Below are 21,713 nucleotides of genomic sequence, written 5' to 3' on the forward strand. Positions count from 1 at the left end.
GGCTCAAAAAGCTCTCCTGGATGCACTTTAAGAATTCTGCACCCTCTAAGCCTTTCACACACTGACTATCCCAATTTATATTGGGGAAGTTGAAATCCCCCACTATTATTACCCTATTATTTTCACACTTCTCTGAGATTTGCCTACATATCTGTTCCTCTATCTCCCCCTGACTGTTTGGGGGCCTATAGTACACTCCCAGCAAAGTGCTTGCCCCCTTTTTGTTTTTAAGTTCTACCCATAAGGCCTCATTAGAGGAACCTGCCAATATATCATCCCTCCTTACAGCAGTAATTGACTCCTTAATTAATATTGCAACACCCCCTCCCCTTTTACACCCCCCTCTGTCTCGCCTGAAGATTCTATACCCCGGAATATTGAGCTGCCAGTCCTGACCCTCCCTCAACCATGTCTCCGTGATAGCAACAATATCGTACTCCCATGTGCTCAACAACAACTTCAGTTCATCCACCTTATTTGCAAGACTCCTTGCATTAAAATAAATGCCTTCCAGCCCTGCCATATTCCCTTTTGCCTTCACATATTTGCTCTGCCTTCCCAGCTGACTTGTTTTTTCCTCTGTATTTGGTTGTAAATCACCCCCTACTATAGCTCCACTCTGTACCCCATCCCCCTGCCAAGTTAGTTTTAACCCCCCCCAGCAGTGCTAGCAAACCTCCCCGCAAGGATATTGGTTCCCCTCTGGTTCAGGTGTAAACCGTCCGACTTGTACAAGTCCCACCTTTCCCAGAAGCAGGCCCAGTGATCCAGGAAACTAAAGCCCTCCCCCCTGCACCATCCCTTTAGCCACGCATTCATCTGTTCTATCTTCCTATTCCTATACCCACTAGCACGTGGCACCGGGAGTAATCCAGAGATTACAACCTTTGAGGTCCTGCTCTTTAATCCTTCACCTACCTTCCTAAATTGTTGCTGCAGGACCTCATCCCTCTTTTTACCTATGTCGTTGGTACCAATGTGGACCACGACCTCTGGCTGTTCACCATCCCCCTCCAGAATGCCCTGCAGCTGCTCAGTGATATCCTTGAGCCTGGCACCAGGGAGGCAACAAACCATCCTGGATTCACGTCTACGGCCACAGAAACGCCTATCTGATCTGGAATGCACTGCTGGAATGGGTGGTGGAAGCAGATTCAGTCCTAACCTTCAAAAGGGAATAATCCAGCAGGAGTATTACGCCCATTCTGGGCACCATGCTTTAGGAAGGATGTAAGGGCTTTGAAGAGGGTAGAGAAGAGATTTACATAATGGTTGTAGGGATGAGGGATTAAAGTTACTTGGACAGACTGGAGAAGCTGGGGTTGAGTTCCTTAGAGCAGAGAAGGCTAAGAGGAGATTTGATGGAGGGGTTTGAAATCATGACCGGTTTAGATAGAGGAAATAAAGATAAACAGTTCCCAATGGCTGAAGGGTCGATAAACAGAGGGCGGAGATTGAAGTTGACTGGCAAAAGAAGCAGAGGCAACATGAGGAAAACTATTATTTTTATAAAAGAAAGACTTGCATTTATAAAGCACCATTCATAACCTCAGGATGTCAAAAAGCATTTTGAAGCCAATGAAGTACTTTCAAAGTACTGTTGTAATGTAGTAATTACACAATGATTGGTTAGGATCCGGAATGCACTGCCTGAAATGGTGGTGGAGGAAGATTCAATAGTGGCTTTCAAAAGGGAATTGGAAAATACCTGATGGAAAAAAATTGCAGGGCTACAGGGAAAGAGCGGGGGAGTGGGACTAGCTGAAGTGCTCTTGCAGAGAGCCAGCACAGGCTCGATGGTCCGAATGGCCTCCTTCTGTGCTGTAACCATTGATTCTATACCCAAGTCCAGGTCAAGAAATATATAACAAAAAGAGCAGTGGTCCCAACACTGAGCCAAGGCACCCCTGCACACTGATCTCCACTATGAAAGGGAATTAAATATTTCAAACAAAGAAGATTGACGAATCAAGATATTCACACACTGTATAATAGGAACATGAATGTCCTACAAATAAACTGAACTTCATGCTGAGTATTTATTGGTTAGAATATAATTAATGCCCGAAGTAGAATAGCAATAGATGATATTTCAAGAACGGCGTATAATCCGTGTAGGTCAGGTGTCCAAATGCGAAAAGCACAATGGGCCGTATTTTGCAACCTCAATGGGTGCATATGAGGTGTGTACACGCCCGTAGGGGCAGCACAAGTTCCGGGTTCTGGTATGCGAAGCACATGCACTAAAACCCGTCACTTGCGATTAGTGAAGAATCTTCCTGACAGATCCTCCGCATCCCCGGGAGATGGACCTCTGTGGGTGGGGAGTTGCGCTATTTGCACAACTTCCACCTGCTGAATGCCTGTGAAATACTTACACCTGGTAAAAGCAGATGTAAGGCCTCCTTTTACCAGCATAAGAGTTTTATAAAACAGAAAAATTAAATTGTATCACTCATTTATACATTGAAAACCCTGTCCAATAAGTTAACTTTAATTTTAGCCCTGTTAAATCATTATTTATTTATTTTTTAAGCGACATTTTTGTTTAAAATATTTAATTCAATGGCACTTTAATTAATTTTCCATATTTATTTTTATTTATTTCCTATATTCATGCATTTGTAAGTGATTCCAAAACAGTCCCTTTGGCCCAATTGGTCTATACCGCTTTCAATCCCATTAATTTCTCCAGCATTATTTTTTTACTGATACTAATTTCCTTTAATTCCTGCTTCTCACGAGACCCTTGGTTCCATAGCATTTCTGCGAAGTTATTTGTGTCCTCTTCCGTGAAGACAAAACCAAAGTATTTGTTTAATTGCTCCACCATTTCCTTGTTCCCCATTATAAATTCTCCCGTTTCTGACTGTAAGAGACCCACATTTGTGTTCACTAATCTTTTTCTTTTTACATACTTGTAGAAGCGTTTACAGTTCGCTTTTATGTTCCTTGCAAGTTTACTCTCATATTATATTTTTCCCCTTTTAATCAATCTCTTGGTCCTTTTTTGTTTATTTCGAAACTGCTCCCAATCCTCAGGCTTGCTACTTTACCTGGCAACTTTATATGACTCCTCTTTGAATCTAATACTATCCTTAAATTCTTTTGTTAGTCATGGTTGGCCAGCTTTTCCTTTTGTGCTTATGCGCCTGAAATGTGCCTCAACTATTCCTTGTGGTAGCGACTCCCACATTCTAATCATTCTGCGGGCGAGGAAGTTATTGGATGAACTGCTTATTGAGGAAAATCAGGTGACTGGTATGTTTCCTTGTTGAGACAGTGAGATTATTGTGGCTGCATGGGAATTTCCGTGATTCACTGCCCACAAAGGTCGCACACTCCACATCAGAACTAGAGATATTTTCATCAGTTAAGTATCAAAGTGACTTTTCAGCTGAGTTGCTTTATGAATGATCCAATGTGATTCCCCGTTCCACTTTTAACTTCCTTCCACATTGAAACATCCGCAGCAAAATGTTGCACAATCCATATTTACACAGAAACATAGAAATATAGAAGGCAGAAGAAGGAGTAGGCCATTCGGCCCCTCGAGCCTGCTCTGCCATTCAATGAGATCATGGCTGACCATCCAAATTCAGTACCCTGTTCCTGCCTTCTCTCCATATCCCTTGACCCCTTTAGCCTTAAGAAATATATCCAACTCCTTCTTGAATATATTTAATGAATTGGCCTCCACTGCCTTCTTTGGTAGAGAATTACACAAGTTCACCATTCTCTGGGTGAAGAAATTCCCCCTCATCTCTGTCCTAAATGGCTTAGCCCTTATCCTTAGACTGTGACCCCTGGTTCTGGACTCCCCCGCCATCCGGAACATCCTTCCTGCATCTAGTCTGTCTAGTCCTGTTAGAATTTTATAAGTTTCAATGAGATCCCCTCTCATTCTTCTAAACTACAGCGAGTATAATCCCAATCGACCCAATCTCTCCTCATACGTCATTCCTGCCATCCCAGGTATCAGTCTGCTGAATCTTCGCGGCACTCACTCCATTTCCATCTGTTTAATACCAGCCAAATAAGCCAATTAACCCTTTATTCACAAAATATGCCCCCAGCTGTGAAACATTTACGTGAAACGTGACCACCTGGTTTTCTTTAAGGTGCTGATTGATCCAAAAAAACGACTTGCATTTATAAAGCATCTTTCACGTCCCAAAACACTTTACAGCCAATGAAGTACTTTTTCAAGTGTGGTCAATGTGGAATAGCAGCCGCCTATTTGAGCTCAGTACCCTCCCAGAAGCAGCAAATTGATAATGACCAGGTAATGCGGTTTTTTTTTTGTTACGTTCATTGAGGAGTATATGTATGGCAGGACCCCGGAAATAAGGAATGACTTGTGAGATGAATATAATTAAAATAGTTTATGAACAACCCTTTCCCCACAAAAACCTTCCACTTACCAAGTACATGTAGAGTGATGTTTGCTGATGCTGGAGTCCCGGTGAATGGAAGCATGGTAACAGTGTACTCTCCACTGTCGAAAGCTGTCACTGACTTCAGCAGGAGCGATCCGTTCGGGAGGAATAACTCAGTCCCTGTTCTGTGTTCAATACTTGGATCTCCAGCTGTGGCGGTCCACGCAACGATACTTTTCAGCCAGAAGTCCCAGGTCCCTATCAGCACCACAGCTGACGGCCGCACTGAAACAAAAGCGTTGTCTCCGATGGTCACATTCATCCGACTGTTTTCTGTATGTATAGTAAAACCCTGGGGCTCAACTGAGGAAAGAAAATCACATTGAGGAGGAAGTAAAGAGAAAGACACAAACCCGACACAAGACAGAGATAACAGCGTCATCTCTTGTATCTCTTGTTTTTTAATTGCTAAAACAAATGATCCGACAAAGTGATCCTCACCCGCAGATATAAATAAGCAAACAGCTACCGCGGTAAGTGGCAGAGTCTCCATCCTGAGAGAGCAGCGCCAGTCCCTGTTACACTCGGTGACTGACACGCTGTTCATGGTCTACAGAACAGATCAGTTGAGGCATTTACTTAAGAGGCAATGCTGATTGGACCGGGTGCTGTTCACCTGACTGGAAATTATTTCCACTAACTCCAATCTAAATGTTACATATTAATAGAAAATATTGGCAAGATACAGGAAATGGGCGGAAGCGTCTGGTTAACTTCAAGTGCACAGATTTTTTTCTCAGAAAATAAACATTATTCGCTTTTTTATGATCTGGAATGCATTGCTGGAATGGGTGGTGGAAACAGATTCAATCCTAACCTTCCATAGGATTATTACGCCCATTCTGGGCACCATACTTTAGGAAGGATGTAAAGAGGGTACAGAAGAGATGTACATAATAGTTCTAGCGCTGAGGGATTACCGTTACTTGGACGGACTGGAGAAGCTGGGGTTGTTTTCCTTAGAGCAGAGAATCACAGAATCACAGAAACCCCACAGTGCAGATAGAGGCCATTTCGGCCCATCGAGCCTGCACCGACACATATCCCACCCGATCCCCATAACCCCTACACCAACACATATCCCACCCTATCCCCGCGTATTTAATCCCCCTAACACTAAGGGTCAATTTATCACAGCCAATCAACCTAACCCGCACATCTTTGGACTGTGGGAGGAAACCGGAGCACCCGGAGAAAACCCACGCAAACACAGGGAGAATGTGCAAACTCCACACAGACAGTCACCCGAGGCTGGATTCGAACCCGGGTCCCTGGCGCTGTGAGGCAACAGTGCTAACCACTATGCCCCGTGCTAAGAGGAGATTTGATGGAGTGGTTTGAAATCATGAGCGGTTTAGATAGAGGAAGTAAAGATAAACAGTGCCCAATGGCTGAAGGGTCGATAAACAGAGGGTAGAGATTGAAGTTGACTGGCAAAAGAAGCAGATGCAACATGAGGAAAAACTATTTCTTTATAAAAGAAAGACATTGAGCACCATTCACGACCCCAGGATGCCACAAAGCATTTAACAGACAATGGAGTACTTTCAATGTACTATTGTAATGTAGTAATTACACAATGATTGGTTAGGATCTGGAATGCACTGCCTGAAATGGTGGTGGAGGAAGATTCAGTAGTGGCTTTCAAAAGGGAATTTGTAAATACTTGAAGGAAAAAGATTGCAGGGCTACAGGGAAAGAGCAGGGGAGTGGGACTAGCTGAAGTGCTTTTGCAGAGCGCCGGCACAGGCTTGACAGTCCGAATGGCCTCCTTCTGTTCTGTAACCATTGATTCTATACCCAAGTCCAGGTCAAGAAATATATAACAAAAAGTGCAGTGGTCCCAACACTGAGCCAGCACCCCTGCACACTTCTCTCCACTATGAAAGGGAATTAAATATTTCAAACAAAGAAGTTTGACGACTCAAGATATTCACACACTGTAAAATAGGAACATGAATGTCCTGCAAATAAAGTGAACTTCATGCTGAGTATTTATTGGTTAGAATATAGCAAATGCCCAAAATACAATAGCAATAGATGATAATTCAAGAACGTGTAGGTCAGGTGTCCAAATGCTAAAAGCACAATGGGACGTATTTTGCAGCCTCAATGGGTGCGTAAGAGGTGTGTACATGCCCGTAGGGGCAGCACAAGTTCCGGGTTCAGGTATGCGAAGAACATGCACTAAAACCCGACACTTGCGATCTGTGAAGAATCTTCTTGACAGATCCTCCGCATCCCCGGGAGATGGGCCTCTGAGGGTGGGGAGCTGCGCTATTTGCCCAACTTCCACCCGATGAATGCCTGTGAAATTCGTACACCTGGTGAAAGCATGCGTAATGCCTCCTTTTGCCAGCATAAGAATGTTAAAAAACAGTAAAATAAAATTGTATCACTCATTTATACATTAAAAACCCTATCCAATAAGTTAAGTGTAATTTTAGCCCTGTTAAATCATAATTTATTTATTTTTTAAGCTACATTTTTGTTTAAAATATTTAATTCAATGGCACTTTAATAAATTTTCAATATATATTTTTATTTATTTCATGTATTCATGCATTTTTTAAGTGATTCCTAAACAGTCCTAGCTGATAAGGGAAATAGGGATTACGGGGAGCGGGCAGGGAAGTGGACGTAAGTCTAGGTTCGGATCAGCCATGATCCTATTGAATGGTGGAGCAGGCCCGAGGGACCGTATGGTCTACTGCTGCTCCTACTTCTTATGTTCTTATGTTCAGTCCATTTGGCCCAATTGGTCTATACCGCTTTCAGTCCCATTAATTTCTCCAGCATTTTTTTTTACTATTACTAATTTCCTTTAATTCCTCCTTCTCTCTAGACCCTTGGTTCCCTAGCATTTCTGCGAAGTTATTTGTGTCCTCTTCCGTGAAGACAAAACCAAAGTATTTGTTTAATTGCTCGACCATTTCCTTGTTCCCTTTATAAATCCTCCCGTTCCTGACTGTAAGAGACCTACATTTGTGTTCACTAATCGTTTTCTTTATACATACTTGTAGAAGCATTTACAGTCTGCTTTCATGTTCCTTGCAAGTTTACTCTCATAGTCTACTTTTCCCCTCTTAATCAATCTCTTGGTCCTTTTTTGTTTATTCAGAAACTGCTCCCAATCCTCAGGCTTGCTACTTTTCCTGGCAACTTTATATGACTCCTTTTTGAATCTAATACTATCCTTAATTTCTTTTGTTAGTCACAGTTGGGCCGCTTTTCCTTTTGTGTTTATGCGGCAGAAAGTTGCCTCAACTACTCCTTGTGGTAGCGACTCCCACATTCTAATCATTCTCTCGGTAAGGAAGCTATTGGATGAACTGCTTATTGAGCAAAATCAGGTGACTAGTATGCATCCTTGTTGAGACAACGAGATTATTGTGGCTGCATGGGGATTTCCGTGATTCGCTGCCCACCAGGGTCGCACGCTCCAAAGCAGAACTAGAGATATTTATATCAGTTATGTGAGAAAGTGGCTTTTCAGCTGAGTTGCTTTATGAATGATCCAATGTGATTCCCCGTTCCCCTTTTAACTTCCTTCGACATTGAAACATCCGCAGCAAAATGCTGCACAATCCATATCTACATAGAAACATAGAAACATAGAAGATAGGAGCAGGAGTAGGCCATTCGGCGCCTCGAGCCTGTTCCGCCATTCAATGAGATCATGGCTGATCATCCAAATTTAGTACGTTGTCCCTGCCTTCTCCCCATATCCCTTGATCCCTTTAGCCTTAAGAAATATATCTAACTCCTTCTTGAATATATTTAATGAATTGGCCTCCACTGCCTTCTGTGGTAGGGAATTCCACAGGTTCACCATTATCTGGGTGAAGAAATTCCACCTCATCTCAGTCCTAAATGGCTCAACCCTTATCCTTCCACTGTGACCCCTGGTTCTGAACTCCCCAGCCACCGGGAACATCCTTCCTGCATCTAGTCTGTCTAGTCCTGTTAAAATTTTACAAGTTTCAATGAGATCTCCTCTCATTGTTCTAAACTCCAGCGAGTATAAGCCCAATCGACCCAATCTCTCCTCGTACGTCACTCTTGCCATCCCAGGTATCAGCCTAGTGAATCTTCGCGGCACTCACTCCATTTCCATCTGTTTAATTCCAGGAAATAAGTCACTTAACCCTTTATTCAAAAAGTATGCCCCCAGCTGTGCAACAATGCCAGGTGAAACGTTACCGCCTCGTTTTCTTTAAGGTGCTGATTGAACCAAAAAAACTCTTGGATTTATATAGCGTCTTTCACGTCCCAAAGCACTTTACAGCCAATGAAGTACTTATTCAAGTGTAGTCAATGTGGGATAGCATCCGCCTATTTGAGCTCAGTACCTTCCCACAAGCAGCAAATTGATAATGACCAGATAATGCGGGGTTCCTTTTGTTACATTGATTGAGGAGTATATGTTTGGCAGGACCCCGGAAATAAGGAATGACTTGTAACATGAATATAATTAAAATATTATATGAACAATCCTTTCCCCACTAAAACCTTTCACTTACCAAGTACATGTAGAGTGATGTTTGCTGATGCTGGAGTCCCGGTGAATGGAACCATGGTAACAGTGTACTCTCCACTGTCCGAAGCTGTCACTGACTTCAGCAGGAGCGACCATTCGGGAGGAATAACTCAGCCCGTGTTTTGTATTCAGTACTCGGATCTCCATCTGTGCCGGTCCACACAGCGACGGCCGCACTGAAAATAAAGCGTTGTCTCCGACGATCACGGGGTGCTGTTTACATGACATATTAATAGAAATTATTGGCAAGATACAGGAAATGGGCGGAAGGGTCTGGTTAACTTCAAGTGCCCAAAGTTTTGCTCAGAAATTAAACATTATTCGCTCTTTTATGATCTGGAATGCACTGCCGGAATGGGTGGTGGAAACAGATTCAATCCTAACCTTCAACAGGGAATTGAATTAAAACTTGAACAGGCAAAGAAATCCAGGGCTATGTTGAAAGATCAGGGGAGTGAGGCTAATTGGATAACTCTTTCAAGGTGTCCGGCCGAATGGTCACTTTCTGTGCTGTATGATTCTATGATTATTTTTCAGACACTGACAGGCCTGCTGTGCATTTATAAGCAATTGCTGTTTAGCTTTCAGATATGCAGTTTTCCTGTCCCTTCAGAGGTATCTAGCACAGTGCAATATTATCAAGTTCATCGCAACAGAGAACATTTAGCAGAGAGAGAGAATAACTAAATCCAAATGTTTGGGAGAGTGGGTAACTCCTGGTATCTTGGCAGAATCTGAAGTCAGAGGTTATACAGGAAATACAATATAATTTTTAACCTAAATTTTCACCATTTAATGTGGAGTGGGCCTTTGGCGTAGTGGTAGCATCCCCGCCGCTAGGCCAGAAGGTGTAGGGTTTCAAGCCCCGCTCCAGACAGTCCCGGCAAGTGGAGTCGGAGCTCCGGCTCTAAATTCTGGGTTGACATCCAGCGGGATACTTGCGTCCTTGGGTGTGGGTGCCCCCCCCTCGTATGGGTTGTGGGAGCCCGTAAAACCCTCCCGCCATAGGACTAACCACCCTAATGGCTGGTATGAAGATGGTTACTGTCACGGAAGGAGCGTTAACACGGACAGTAATCCTTCCACCACTTTATACAGTTCCCCAAAAGTGCATTCCAGATCATAAAAGTCTTATTGAGATATTGTTTAGATGGAGGGAGATAAAGTTAGACTCTGTGTGCCTGACTGTGTGTGAGTGTAAAAAAATGAGTACTGATTCCATAACAGTGGTAGCTTTTGAATTGTATTCTATCAATTTCAAAAAATATAATACGGAGGAGTAGTTTTTTGTGTGTGTGCTTTAGAGAGAGTGAAAATCTTCCCTCAAGTTAATATTAAAGTTTCCAAAAATATTTCATTATGAAGCTAGCAAGTTATCTCTTCTATGTTTCGTTGATTAAAAAGCCTGATGCGAAATGCTTAAATGTGTGTTACAAAGAGCAGAGACAGATAGAGAGAAAAACAGGTAGCGTGCATCCCCTGATCCTAATTTTACATTTTCTAAAGATTAGCTTGGAAAGGAAATAAAACATTTTGTGATGAAAACAGATCGAAAGGGACGGTAGGGTGAGTAGAAGAGGAAAATGGTTAGAGAGGGAAGGGCTCTGGCCCCTCACTATCCATCTTTGTGGAAGCAAGTGGGAATTGCGGAGTGAATGGAGACTTAAAAGTAAGGTAACTGAAAGTGGAACAAGAGTGGGGAGGATGCAGTATTCAACAAGGAAGAAGTAGAGATGGTGATGGGACTGAGAGGGTGGTAGAAAGGGGAGTAATGAAAAGGTGAATAGTTTAAAGATGCAGTGAGGGGATGAGTGAAGCATTCATTTTTGGGAATGTTGTCACTGGACATCACAATTTCCTTGCAGCTGCATTCTAAATGCATCACCCTGCCTTTATTCTCAAAAGGAAGGGGTTCCACTCCCTGAATATGCAGCTTCTTTATGACCACAGGCAGCGCATCATGATGGGCTCTGCCCTGTCTCTGGTAACTTTACTGATCTATTCTTTAACCAGTCCTCGATTCGGCCTTTATCGGAACCAGGCCATCAGGTCACAGGCTGCCTACTGGATGACAAGGAGTATCACCTCTAGACGTGCCTCTTCTCTCCTGTCAATAATTCTTCAGGGCAGTGTCATAGACCTATTGCAGCTTCTTTATCAAAGACCAGTTCACTTCAATTTACAGAAAAATGAAGCAATCCGTACCCACATGCATCAAGTCCCAGACAACATCCAGGCTTGTGCTTAAAAGTGGCAAGTAACATTCCTTTAAAAAGACTTTCGGACAACATTCTAAATGAACAAAAATGGAAACAGCAGACTTGTTGAATAATTACATTGTGTCAGCTTACACAGTAGAAGAAGCGAATAATGCACTTGTCTCAGCCGTGGCTCAGTTCGTAGCATTCTTAACTCTGAGTGAGAAGAATGTGGGCTCAAGTCCCAGTCCAAAGACTTGAGCTCAAAAATCTAGGCTGGCACTCCGGTGCAGCACTGAGGGAGTGAGGCACTGTCATAGGTGCCGGCTTTCAGTTGAGATGTTAAACCAAGGCCCGATCTGTTCTTTCAGGATGTAGGCAAGAATGACACTATTTCAAAGAAGAGCAGGGGAGTTATCCACGATGTGCTGATCAATATTTATCCCTCAGTCACATCACTTAAAAAGATTATATGACCAATATAACATTGCTGTTTATGGGACCTTACTGTGTGAAAATTGGCTGCCGCTCTTCCCACATTCCAACAGTGAATACACTCCAAAAGTTCTTCTTTGGCTGTAATGCCTGTTGGGACGTACTGAGGCAGTGAAAGGCCCTATTTAAATGCAAGTCCTCCTTCTCACATTCCAGAGAAACTAATCATTGTTTCCATGCTGTAAATTCCATGTTATTCATAGAATCATAGAACGACACATCACAGGAGGAGGCCATTCGGCCCAACATTCCTGTGCCACCTCTTTGAAAGAGCTATCCGATTAGTCCCTTTCCCCTACACTTTGCCAATAGCCTGCAAATTTCCCCCTTCAAGTATGTATCCATGCATCAGTATAATTCTATGTAATAAAGTTCTCTCCACAAACCATGGTCTAGATTTTAGACAACGGGCCTTAGTAAATTTGCGTTTTCTTTTCCACAAACAGCTTATTTAACTGCCACCAAATCCTGGGTCGCACAAGTCTTTCTCTAAATGCCTCTGCAGGGCTGAACAGCTGCCATTTCCTTTCTACAATTTAACGGTTGGAATGCAGTTAGTCAGAAGGAAATCCAGACGTTGTGGCTACTGGTGCTGTGGAAGAGGTTGTGTAAACTGAACATTTTCACCTTCTTATCCCCCCATGGCAGTCTTCCCTGATACTGATTTCTCTGAATATTGTGTTAAACTGGCAGAGTCTGCCGAGATCAGAAATACCACCTTGTAAGTTAACTCTTTCATCATTGCACTCACTCGTGACACATGTATTGTACAGGAGAGTTTCTATGGCCCTGAATTTGCAGTTGATACGAGAGTACGCTGTCATACCACCTTTGAAACAGGCCGCAACTTCAGGTTTTGCTGCATGTGATCTGTCAATGAAAGCTCCGAAACTGGATGCGCTGTGCTCCCACCACTACCCCCACAGAATCAGGGAAATCACATACTTCATTGAAACTGATGAAAACTTTGGCTCTTCTATAGTAAAGACGCTGTTAATTTCCTCACTAAAATTAGACACAAAGTAACTGGGCTTTTAACAGCGTAATGACCGCTAAACAAAGGTAAAGGGTATGGACAACTACTTTTGATAATGTGAAATGTGAAATTTGGCCATTTTAGTAAAATAAATAACTTTTTATTAAATTTCTCCCCCACAAAATTAAGTTCGTGCATCTTTATATTAGGTTTGCCTTTTCCCCATGTGAGAGCCCCAATTTTATTTTTGCTCCCTCCAAACATTTTTAAAAGTTAGAATTTTAAGAGCTCCCTCACTTCCTTGTTCGCTGTCAGTGAGAATTCTACCTTTTGATTGGATGCTTCGACAGCCTGTTGATGTCACAGCAGTTCCAACAAGGGGACTCCCATCAAGTTCCGTTCAAATGAAATCAACGTCGGAAAACCCGAAGTTTCCAACACAAGGATTGGGAGGACTTTGTGTGGACCCTACTTCGGGGCCAGCAGCGAACACTTTCACTTCACTGCTATGTTTCTGCTAAGAGTTTCATTTAATCTCAAGCTACATTAAATAGAAACAAAATATTAATACTTTTTAATTCACTGCATAGTTATTGTATTTCCAACTTCGTCATGCTCCAGTTTTACCCCTGAGTCCAATAAATCTATAGTTCAGCAAAGTTCCATTTTCTCTCCAAATATGTTAAAATAAACGTATTGTTTAATGACGAGTACACACAACAAATAAAAAAGCCTTCTGTACATTTTCAACTTCTCCATTGTTTTGTAATTCCCTGCTTGGGAGCTCGGTGATAGAGAATGGGAATAGAGATATCAAATTGGGAGGAAGTGATGAGGGCTGCTGGTCAGGCATATGTTCTGGGACCTCAAAGTTTAACAATATTTGCTAACGACTTGGATGAAGGAACAGAGAGGTGAATATCCGAGTTTTCAGATGCTGCTAGGATAGGCGGGCAATAAGTAGTGGCGATGGGAACAGGAATTTTAAAAGAGACAAAGGCAGTTTAAGTTATTGGGCAAAAATCTGACAAATTGACTTCAACCTGAGCAAAGGTGAGGTCATCTACTTTGGACCCAAGAATGATAAATCAGAGTATTTCCTAAATGGTGAAAAATATAGGAACAGAATTAGGCCATTCCACCCACCGAGCTTGTTCATTAGAATGATACTGGGGTTAAAGGGTAGATGAGATCATGGCTGACCTGTATCCTAACTCTATTCACTCGCCTTTACTCCATATCCCTTAACACCCTTGGCTAGCAAAAATCTATCGATCTTAGATTTAGAATTATTAATTGAGCTGCCATCTACTGCTTTTTGTTGGTGAGAGTTCCACATTTCTACCACCGTTTGTTTGAAGAACTGTTTCCTAATTTGTCTCCTGATGGAGTGACTCTCACTGTAAGATAATATCCCTTTGTCCTAGACACCCCCACCAGTGCAAAAGGATTCTCGCTATCTACCCTATCAATTCCTTTCAAAATTATAAGTAAGTCAATCAAACCACCATCTAACATTAAAATTTTGGGGAATACAAACTATGTAACCTCTCCTCATAATTTAGTTCTTGGTTCATTGGTAACATTCTGGTGAATCAGCGCTGCACTCGATCCAATGCTAGTATATCCATTCAATCGTTCGGTGCCCATAACTGTACACAGTACTCCAAGTAGAAACATAGACACATAGAAACATAGAAAATAGGAGCAGGAGTAGGCCATTCGGCCCCTCGAGCCTGCTCCGTCATTCAGTGCAATCATGGCTGATCATCCAAACTCAGTACCCTGTCCCTGCATTCTCCCCATATCCCTTGATTTCTTTAGCTTTAAGAAATATATCCAACTCCTTCTTGAATATATTTAAAGAATTGGCCTCTACTGCCTTCTGTGGTAGAGAATTCCACAGATTCACCACTCTCTGGGTGAAGAAATTCCTCCTCATTTCTGTCCTAAAAGGCCTACCCCTTATCGTTAGACTGTGACCTCTGGTTCTGGATTACCCAACCATCGGGACCATGCTTCCAGCATCTAGTCTGTCAAGTCCTGCCAGAATTTTATAAGTTTCAATGAGATCCCCTCTCATTATTCTAAACTCCAGTGAGTATAAACACAATCGAAACAATCTCTCCTCATACGTCATTCCTGCCATCCCAGGTATCAGCCTGGTGAATCTTCGCTGAACTCCTTCCATGCAAGAATATCCTTCCTCAGATAAGGCGACCAAAACTGCACACAATACTCAAGATGTGGTCTCACCAAGGCCCTGTACAACTGCAGCAAGACATCTTAGTTCCTGTACTCAAACACTCTCGCTATGAAGGCTAACATACCATTTGCCTTCTCAACCGCCTGCTGCAACTGCATGCTTGTGGTCAGCGACTGGTGCACAAGGACACCCAGGACTCGTTGCACTTCCCCTTCTCCCAATCTACTGCCATTCAGATAATAATCTGCCTTCCTGTTTTTGACACCAAAATGGATAAACTCACATTTATCCACGTTATATTGCATCTGCCATGCTTCTGCCCAATCACCCAACCTGTCCAAATCATCCTGTAGTTTCTCGGCATCCCCCTCCCCGCAGCGCACACGCCCACCCAGCTTTGTGTTGTCTGCAACTTTGGAGATATTACATCAAGTTCCCTTTTCTAGATCATTAGTATATATTGTGAATAGCTGGGGTCCAAGGACCGATTCCTGCGGTACCCCACTAGTCACTGCCTGCCACCCGGAAAAAGACCCGTTTATTACAACTCTTTGCTTTCTATCTGCCAAGCAGCTCCCTATCCAAGTCAATACCGTGCCCCCAATCCCATGTTTCTTAACTTTACACACTAATCTCTTATGTGGAACCTTATCGAAAGCCATCTGAAAGTCCAAATACACCACATCCACTCGTTCTCCCTTATCTAATTTACTAGTTACATCCTCAAAAAATTCCAGTAGATTAGTCAAGCACGATTTACCTGTTGTAGTCTGAACCAGTAACTGTAGAGGAACAAAGGGATGTGGGACTCCAAGTGCACAAATTCTTAAAAGCCAGTAACCAGGTAAGAAAAGCCAACGAAATGTTGAATCGAATGTTTGCGATATCTTAAGGAGGATGTAATACAAAGGGGAGAAAGTCATGCTTCATTTGTGTTGAGCCTTGGGCAGACATCATTTGGAGTACTGCTTTCAGTTTTAGACATCACACCTCAGGAAGAATATATTGACCTTGGAATTGGTGCAGCGTAAATTCATTATCGGGGGTTAGAATGTTATATTATGAAGACAAGTTGAATATCATTGTCTTCTATTCCCTTGAGTATAGAAGACAGAGGGGTGACCTTCATAATTGCGTGATGTACCTGCATCTCCACTTTCTGTGATTCCCTCAAAATCTCACTGAATATCAGTGAAGCAGCTGAATATAGTTTTGCCTATGGCGATGCCCTGAGGATCACCTGCTGCGTGTACTTGGTCTGAGATAATTTGCCTCCACAAATCACAACCATCTTCATTTGTGCTAGGTATGACTCCAGCCACGTGGAATTTTAACCCTGATCCCTACTGACTTCGGTAACACTACGTTTGCTTGGTGTCACGCTCAGACGCATGCTGCTTTGATGACAAGGGCAGGAACTCATAACTCACCTCTGGAATTAAGCTAATTTCTCCATCTTTGAACAAAGACCGTATTGAGTTCGGGAGGCGAGTGGTCCCAGCAAAACTCAAACTAAGCATCGGTAAGCAGGTAATTGGTGAGTAATTCCTGCTTGGTAGCACTGGTGATGAAGATGAGGGCAGTAATAGGCGGGGTTTGATTTGTCCAACTTTGGACAGGAAATACATTGGCAATATTTCACATTGTCAGGGATGTGTCAGTTTTGTAACTCTACTGAAACAGCTTGGCTAGAGAGCTGGCTGATTCTGGAGCACAGGCCTTCATCATTAGAGCCGGGATGTGGTCGAGACTTCTCTTTGCTATGCCCAGTGCAATCAGCCGCTTATTGATATCAGTGCAGAGAGGCCATTTAAGAGCTAAATTGTATTCGCAGAGTAGAAAATTGTAACTCTCTCCCCCAAAAGGCCGTGGATACTGGGGAAACTGGAGTTTTCAAGACTAAGTTAGATAGATTATTGTTACGTAAGGTCGTCGTCGTACGTGTCTTCACACTGTTCCCTTTGGGGAACTGTATGAAGTGGTGGAAGGATTTCTGGCCACGTTAACGCTCCTTCCGTGACCGTAACCATCTTCATACCAGCCATTAGGGTGGTTAGTCCTATGGCAGGAGGGTTTTACGGGCTGTTACGTAAGGTTATTAAGGGATCTGGTGCAAAGGCAGATAAGCTATTATGTCATTGAAAGGTGGAGCGGGCCCCAGTGATTCAATGGCTTACTGCTGCTTCTAATGTTCCTAAGTCAGTTCCGATATTAAATTCAGCATTCTGTCCGTATTGTATTGAATTGAAATGATATTTATATTCAAATCACAAACATCACTGCAATTTGGGAAGCAGTGAAGCAGAGATTTTTGGAAAATTAGAGTTTCTTGCCAGTCCAGGCTGAGGAGCTGGGAGATGCCAAACTGAGGCGCCATTGGATAGCTATGGGTGGAAGGGAGTAAATGCACTGTAAATGTTAATGCAGATGATTCGATTATAAAGAAAGACTTAGGAATGCTGAATTGAAAAATTGATGCAAAACGTGACAACATGAAATAAATTGCTACAGGCAAGAAGCGCATGTGCGTGCACAAAATGTTTAATGGCCCAGAAATTCGGGTCCCAACGCATGAGTACGGACGGAGTACTCACGCGTGGACCCGATGGAAGTGCCGGTTTCTTGCATGCACTACGCATGCGTGGGAAACTGGCATTTCCGATCCTCTGAACCAAGGGGTTCAGAGGTCGAATGCGTGCGCGCAGGAGTCTGCGCGTGCGCGTTGAACTTCCACTTTTTTTTATAGGTTTGCCTGTGCATGAAGCCCTCTACATTTTACACATTGGCCCAGAAATTCGGGTCCCAATGCGTGAGTACGGACAGAGTACCCACGCGTGGACCCGATGGAAGTGCCAGTTTCTTGCATGCACTAAGCATGCGCGGGAAACCAGCATTTCCGATCCTCTGAACGAAGGGGTTTAGAGTTCGAACGTGTGCGCACAGAAATCTGTGCGTGCGCGTTGAAGTTCCTCTTTTTTTACAGGTTTGCCCGTATGTGAAGGCCTCTACTTTTTGCACATTTAAAAACCAGACGTAAGGACTTCATTTTAAAAGGTAAGTGGTCAATTAATTAAAATTAGAACATTTTTTCCACTGTTTTATTATTTTTAAATAATTTACACTAAGGTAAGTATATTTTTAGCCCCGATTTTTTATAAAATTATTTTTTTCAAAAATGTAAATTATTGTTTAAAATAGTTATTTAAAGTTATTTATAGTTAATTTAAATACGGTGATGTTTTTTTCAAATTTTAAACTTTTCCCTCCTCCGATTGGTTCCCCCGTGCTCACGTGATCCCAGCTGACGCATCGCACTAAGTACGGCGCTGGATCACGCAAGCACAGCGCACCGGGAGCTGGACCGGGCCACAGACAGGAAATGCATGCAGGCCCAGGCCTCAACTGCCGGCGCTAGGTAAGTGTAGGCCGGGAGCTTGCACCCGCGGGAATCCCCCGACACGAATTTCTGGGCCATATTTTATAAACATGGTTTATTTGCTTTGGAGAAGTTGAAAATGATGGATAAAGGTTTCAACTTGCCCACAGCTTAAACCTTGAAATGGCTATCGCAACAAGAAAAATAAAAATCGGGCAGTTTCTACACTGGGCAGCCGATCTGTCTCACTAGAATTGGGCCGACTAATATGTTGAAAATCTGGCTGGTTGTCTGTTTTCACTGCTCAGTGATATAACAGTTCACAGGTGCTTATATTATTCCAATTCTTTTTTTGCAACTGGACATACTTAATGCAGAAATGGGAGTTAACTCAGTTGGGTAGGTTTGATTCTGAATCAAATCAAATCAAATCAAATCAAATCAAATCAACTTTTATTGTCATTGTTAGTGCACAAGTGCAGTACAACGAAATGTAGGCTTGCGGCTCCTGAGAGTGTACATTTAGTTTAAGACATTTAAACATTCAACATACATTTGGCTTGTAATACATTAACATAAGCATAACCATAATAAAGTGCATTGGCAGATGTGCAGGCTTTAGAGTTTATTTGTGGAGTTCAGTAGGATGACAGCCCTGGGAAAGAAGCTGTTCCTAAATCTGGTCGTACGGGTGCGAATGCATCTGTAGCGTCTCCCAGATGGCGAACAGACTGTGGCTGGGGTTGGTAGGGTCTTTGATGATGGACCGTGACCTCCGTAAACAGCGTTTCTGGTATATGTGCTCTATGGTCGGTAGCTGGGTGCCGGTAATGCATTGGGCAGTTTTGACTACCCCGCTGCAGGGCTTTCCAGTCATAGTAGCTACAGCTGCCATACCATACTGTGATACAGTTTGTCAGTATGCTCTCTATTGTGCAGCGGTAAAAGTTAGAGAGGATCAGGGGTGACAGGTTACATCCCTTCAGCTTCCTTAGGAAATATAGGCGCTGCTGGGCCTTCTTCACCAGAGAGGAGGTATTGAGGGACCAGGAGAGGTCTTCCGTGATGTGGACTCCGAGGAACTTAAAGCTGTCCACCCTTTCCACCACAGCCCCATTGATGTGGATGGGGGTGTGACTTCCGCCTTTAGACTTCCTGAAGTCCACAATGATTTCTTTGGTTTTCTTGATGTTCAGGGCCAGGTTGTTATCGGCGCACCACTTCACGAGATGCTGGACCTCCTCCCTGTAGGCTGACTCATCATTGTTGGTGATCTGGCCTACTACCGTGGTATCATCCGCAAACTTGATGATGGTGTTGGAACCATGAACAGCCACACAGTCGTGGGTGAAGAGGGAGTAGAGGAGGGGGCTCAGCACACATCCTTGTGGGCTCCCGTGTTCAGGGTCAGGTGGGGGGAGGTGTGGTTATATATTTGACAGGCTGGGGTCTGTTTGTTAGGAAGTCCAGGGTCCAGTTGCAGAGGGAAGTGTTTAGGCCAAGAGTTTGGAGTTTGGTGGCCAGCTTGTTGGGGACGATAGTGTTGAATGCTGAGCTGTAGTCTATGAACAGCATTCTGATGTAGGTCTCTTTACCATCTAAGTGATTCAGTGCCGAGTGTAGAGCAGTTATGATTGCATCCTCCATTGATCTGTTTGCACGATAGGCAAACTGGTGTTGGTCAAGAGAGGCGGGAACACTGGCTTTGATGTGAGTCAGGACCAGTCTCTCGAAACACTTCATTACGATGGGTGTGAGTGCGACAGGTCGATAGTCGTTCAGGCACGTCACAGCCGTTTGTTTTGGCACAGGAATAATGGTAGCGGTCTTGAAGCATGTAGGGACTATTGCCTGGGCCAATGACAGATTGAAGATGGTGGTGAAGACATCAGCCAGCTGATCAGCACATTCCTTGAGTAACCATCCAGGGATGCTATCCGGTCCAGCAGCCTTTCGTGTGTTCACTCCACGTAGAACACCCCTTACATCGGCGGTCAACAGAGTGAGCACCTGGTCTTCCGGGAGTGGCAAGGCTTTGATGCAATGTACAATTCAAGCTCCAATTAAACATTATGGAAGATTTCCACGTTGCCTTGTGCACATTAAGCTATTGTTGTGGATTGGCAACCCATTATATAGCCATGGTCCATTCGGGAAATAAATAGCAGGCGGTTTTGATAAAGGGTGGTACATGCCCAGTGCCAGTTTAATGCCCGGGTGGCAAATTGCAAATCTACGCAACAGGTGTTCTTTCCTAACATTAACAAGCCCATAAAATTCAGCTACCCAGGGTGAAAGCTCACACTCCCCTTTTGGCAGAGAAGGAGCAGACACTGCTTTACGTAACTGCTGATATCCAATCATTGAATTATCGGCATAAATAAGCGAACTTTACTGCATTTAATTATATAAAAATGATTGCTTGCATCGTGCAGGAGGGAAAGGGGAGGATTCCGTGATATAGAGGAGCCATAGGAGACGAAGGAAGAGTGTTAGGGATGGGAATTTGAGAAGCTGGGAATTAGTTGGCTGAAGGCATGATTAGCAATGGTGCGATGAAGGGAGGGAAGAAGACACAAAAGTCGGAAGAATGCAAAATGCTTGGTGGGGTGGAGAGGGGTGCAGAGTTGGACAAAGTTTCAGAGATAGGGAGGGGTGAGGCCATGAATCGAATTAAATACCAGGATGAAAACTTGAGATTGAAGGACTTAGAGACAACATCGATTAGGTGGTTAGGGGACATTGTTGATGAGAGATACATGTCCGAGATGGCCTAGCCTGCGATAGAGACCATGGAAGTAGAGAGGGCACCTTAGATGCAAAGTTTGAGAGTGGAAATGTACATGAGTAAGGGAGTTTCTATGGAGGGAGAGGTTTTGTGAGGACAGAATCGGAGTGAAATCAGAGGCGAGAGGGCAAGGGGTGTTGATAAGGAATTGAAATCATGAATATGAGGAATTGCTTAGTAGACCGGTTGAGAGAGAATATTTCAGGGGAAACCTCGAGATTGGGCTGCGGGTTAGCAGAGAACAAGGATTTTAACGGAATGGTGAGATAAGTATCTTGCAGCAACATCTTCTTCAATTAGTTGTCCTTCTATTGTAGCCAGGCACAAGTCAGCAATGCCCTACGTGTCACCAATAGAGTTAAGGTCTGTGGAAACAAAATTATGGGATAACAAGAACAAATTCAGTGTAATATGCTGCTTTAGGGAAATAATAACAGATTTATTTGCTGATGTGAAGTGGCAATATATGCTCCTTCAAGGGTGCAGTGGGATGTTGGGTGTGTGATATTGCACAAAGCCGCTGAATTCACTGGGAATGAAGATGCGAGATATGCTCAAAAAGTAAAATTTGCTTGACTGCTGTAAATTTGAAGTAACTATGGATTAGTTTATGCGATGTATACTTGGAATGCATGGCCAATACAGGACAGATTCAATGTCTTCTTTAAATATATGTAGAAAATAGCAGCTCTCCA

At 43.3% G+C, this 21,713-nt stretch overlaps 1 pseudogene; it reads left to right on the forward strand.

Annotated features, from left to right (window-relative positions):
- LOC147109903 (cell adhesion molecule CEACAM3-like) overlaps positions 1–21,713 on the forward strand; it is a 218,609-nt pseudogene that overhangs the window by 126,006 nt on the left and 70,890 nt on the right.

This window comes from Somniosus microcephalus, chromosome 12 (assembly GCF_052327205.1).
Source record: "Somniosus microcephalus isolate GS21.2 chromosome 12, FLI_Smic_1.0, whole genome shotgun sequence".
Taxonomy (NCBI): domain Eukaryota; kingdom Metazoa; phylum Chordata; class Chondrichthyes; order Squaliformes; family Somniosidae; genus Somniosus; species Somniosus microcephalus.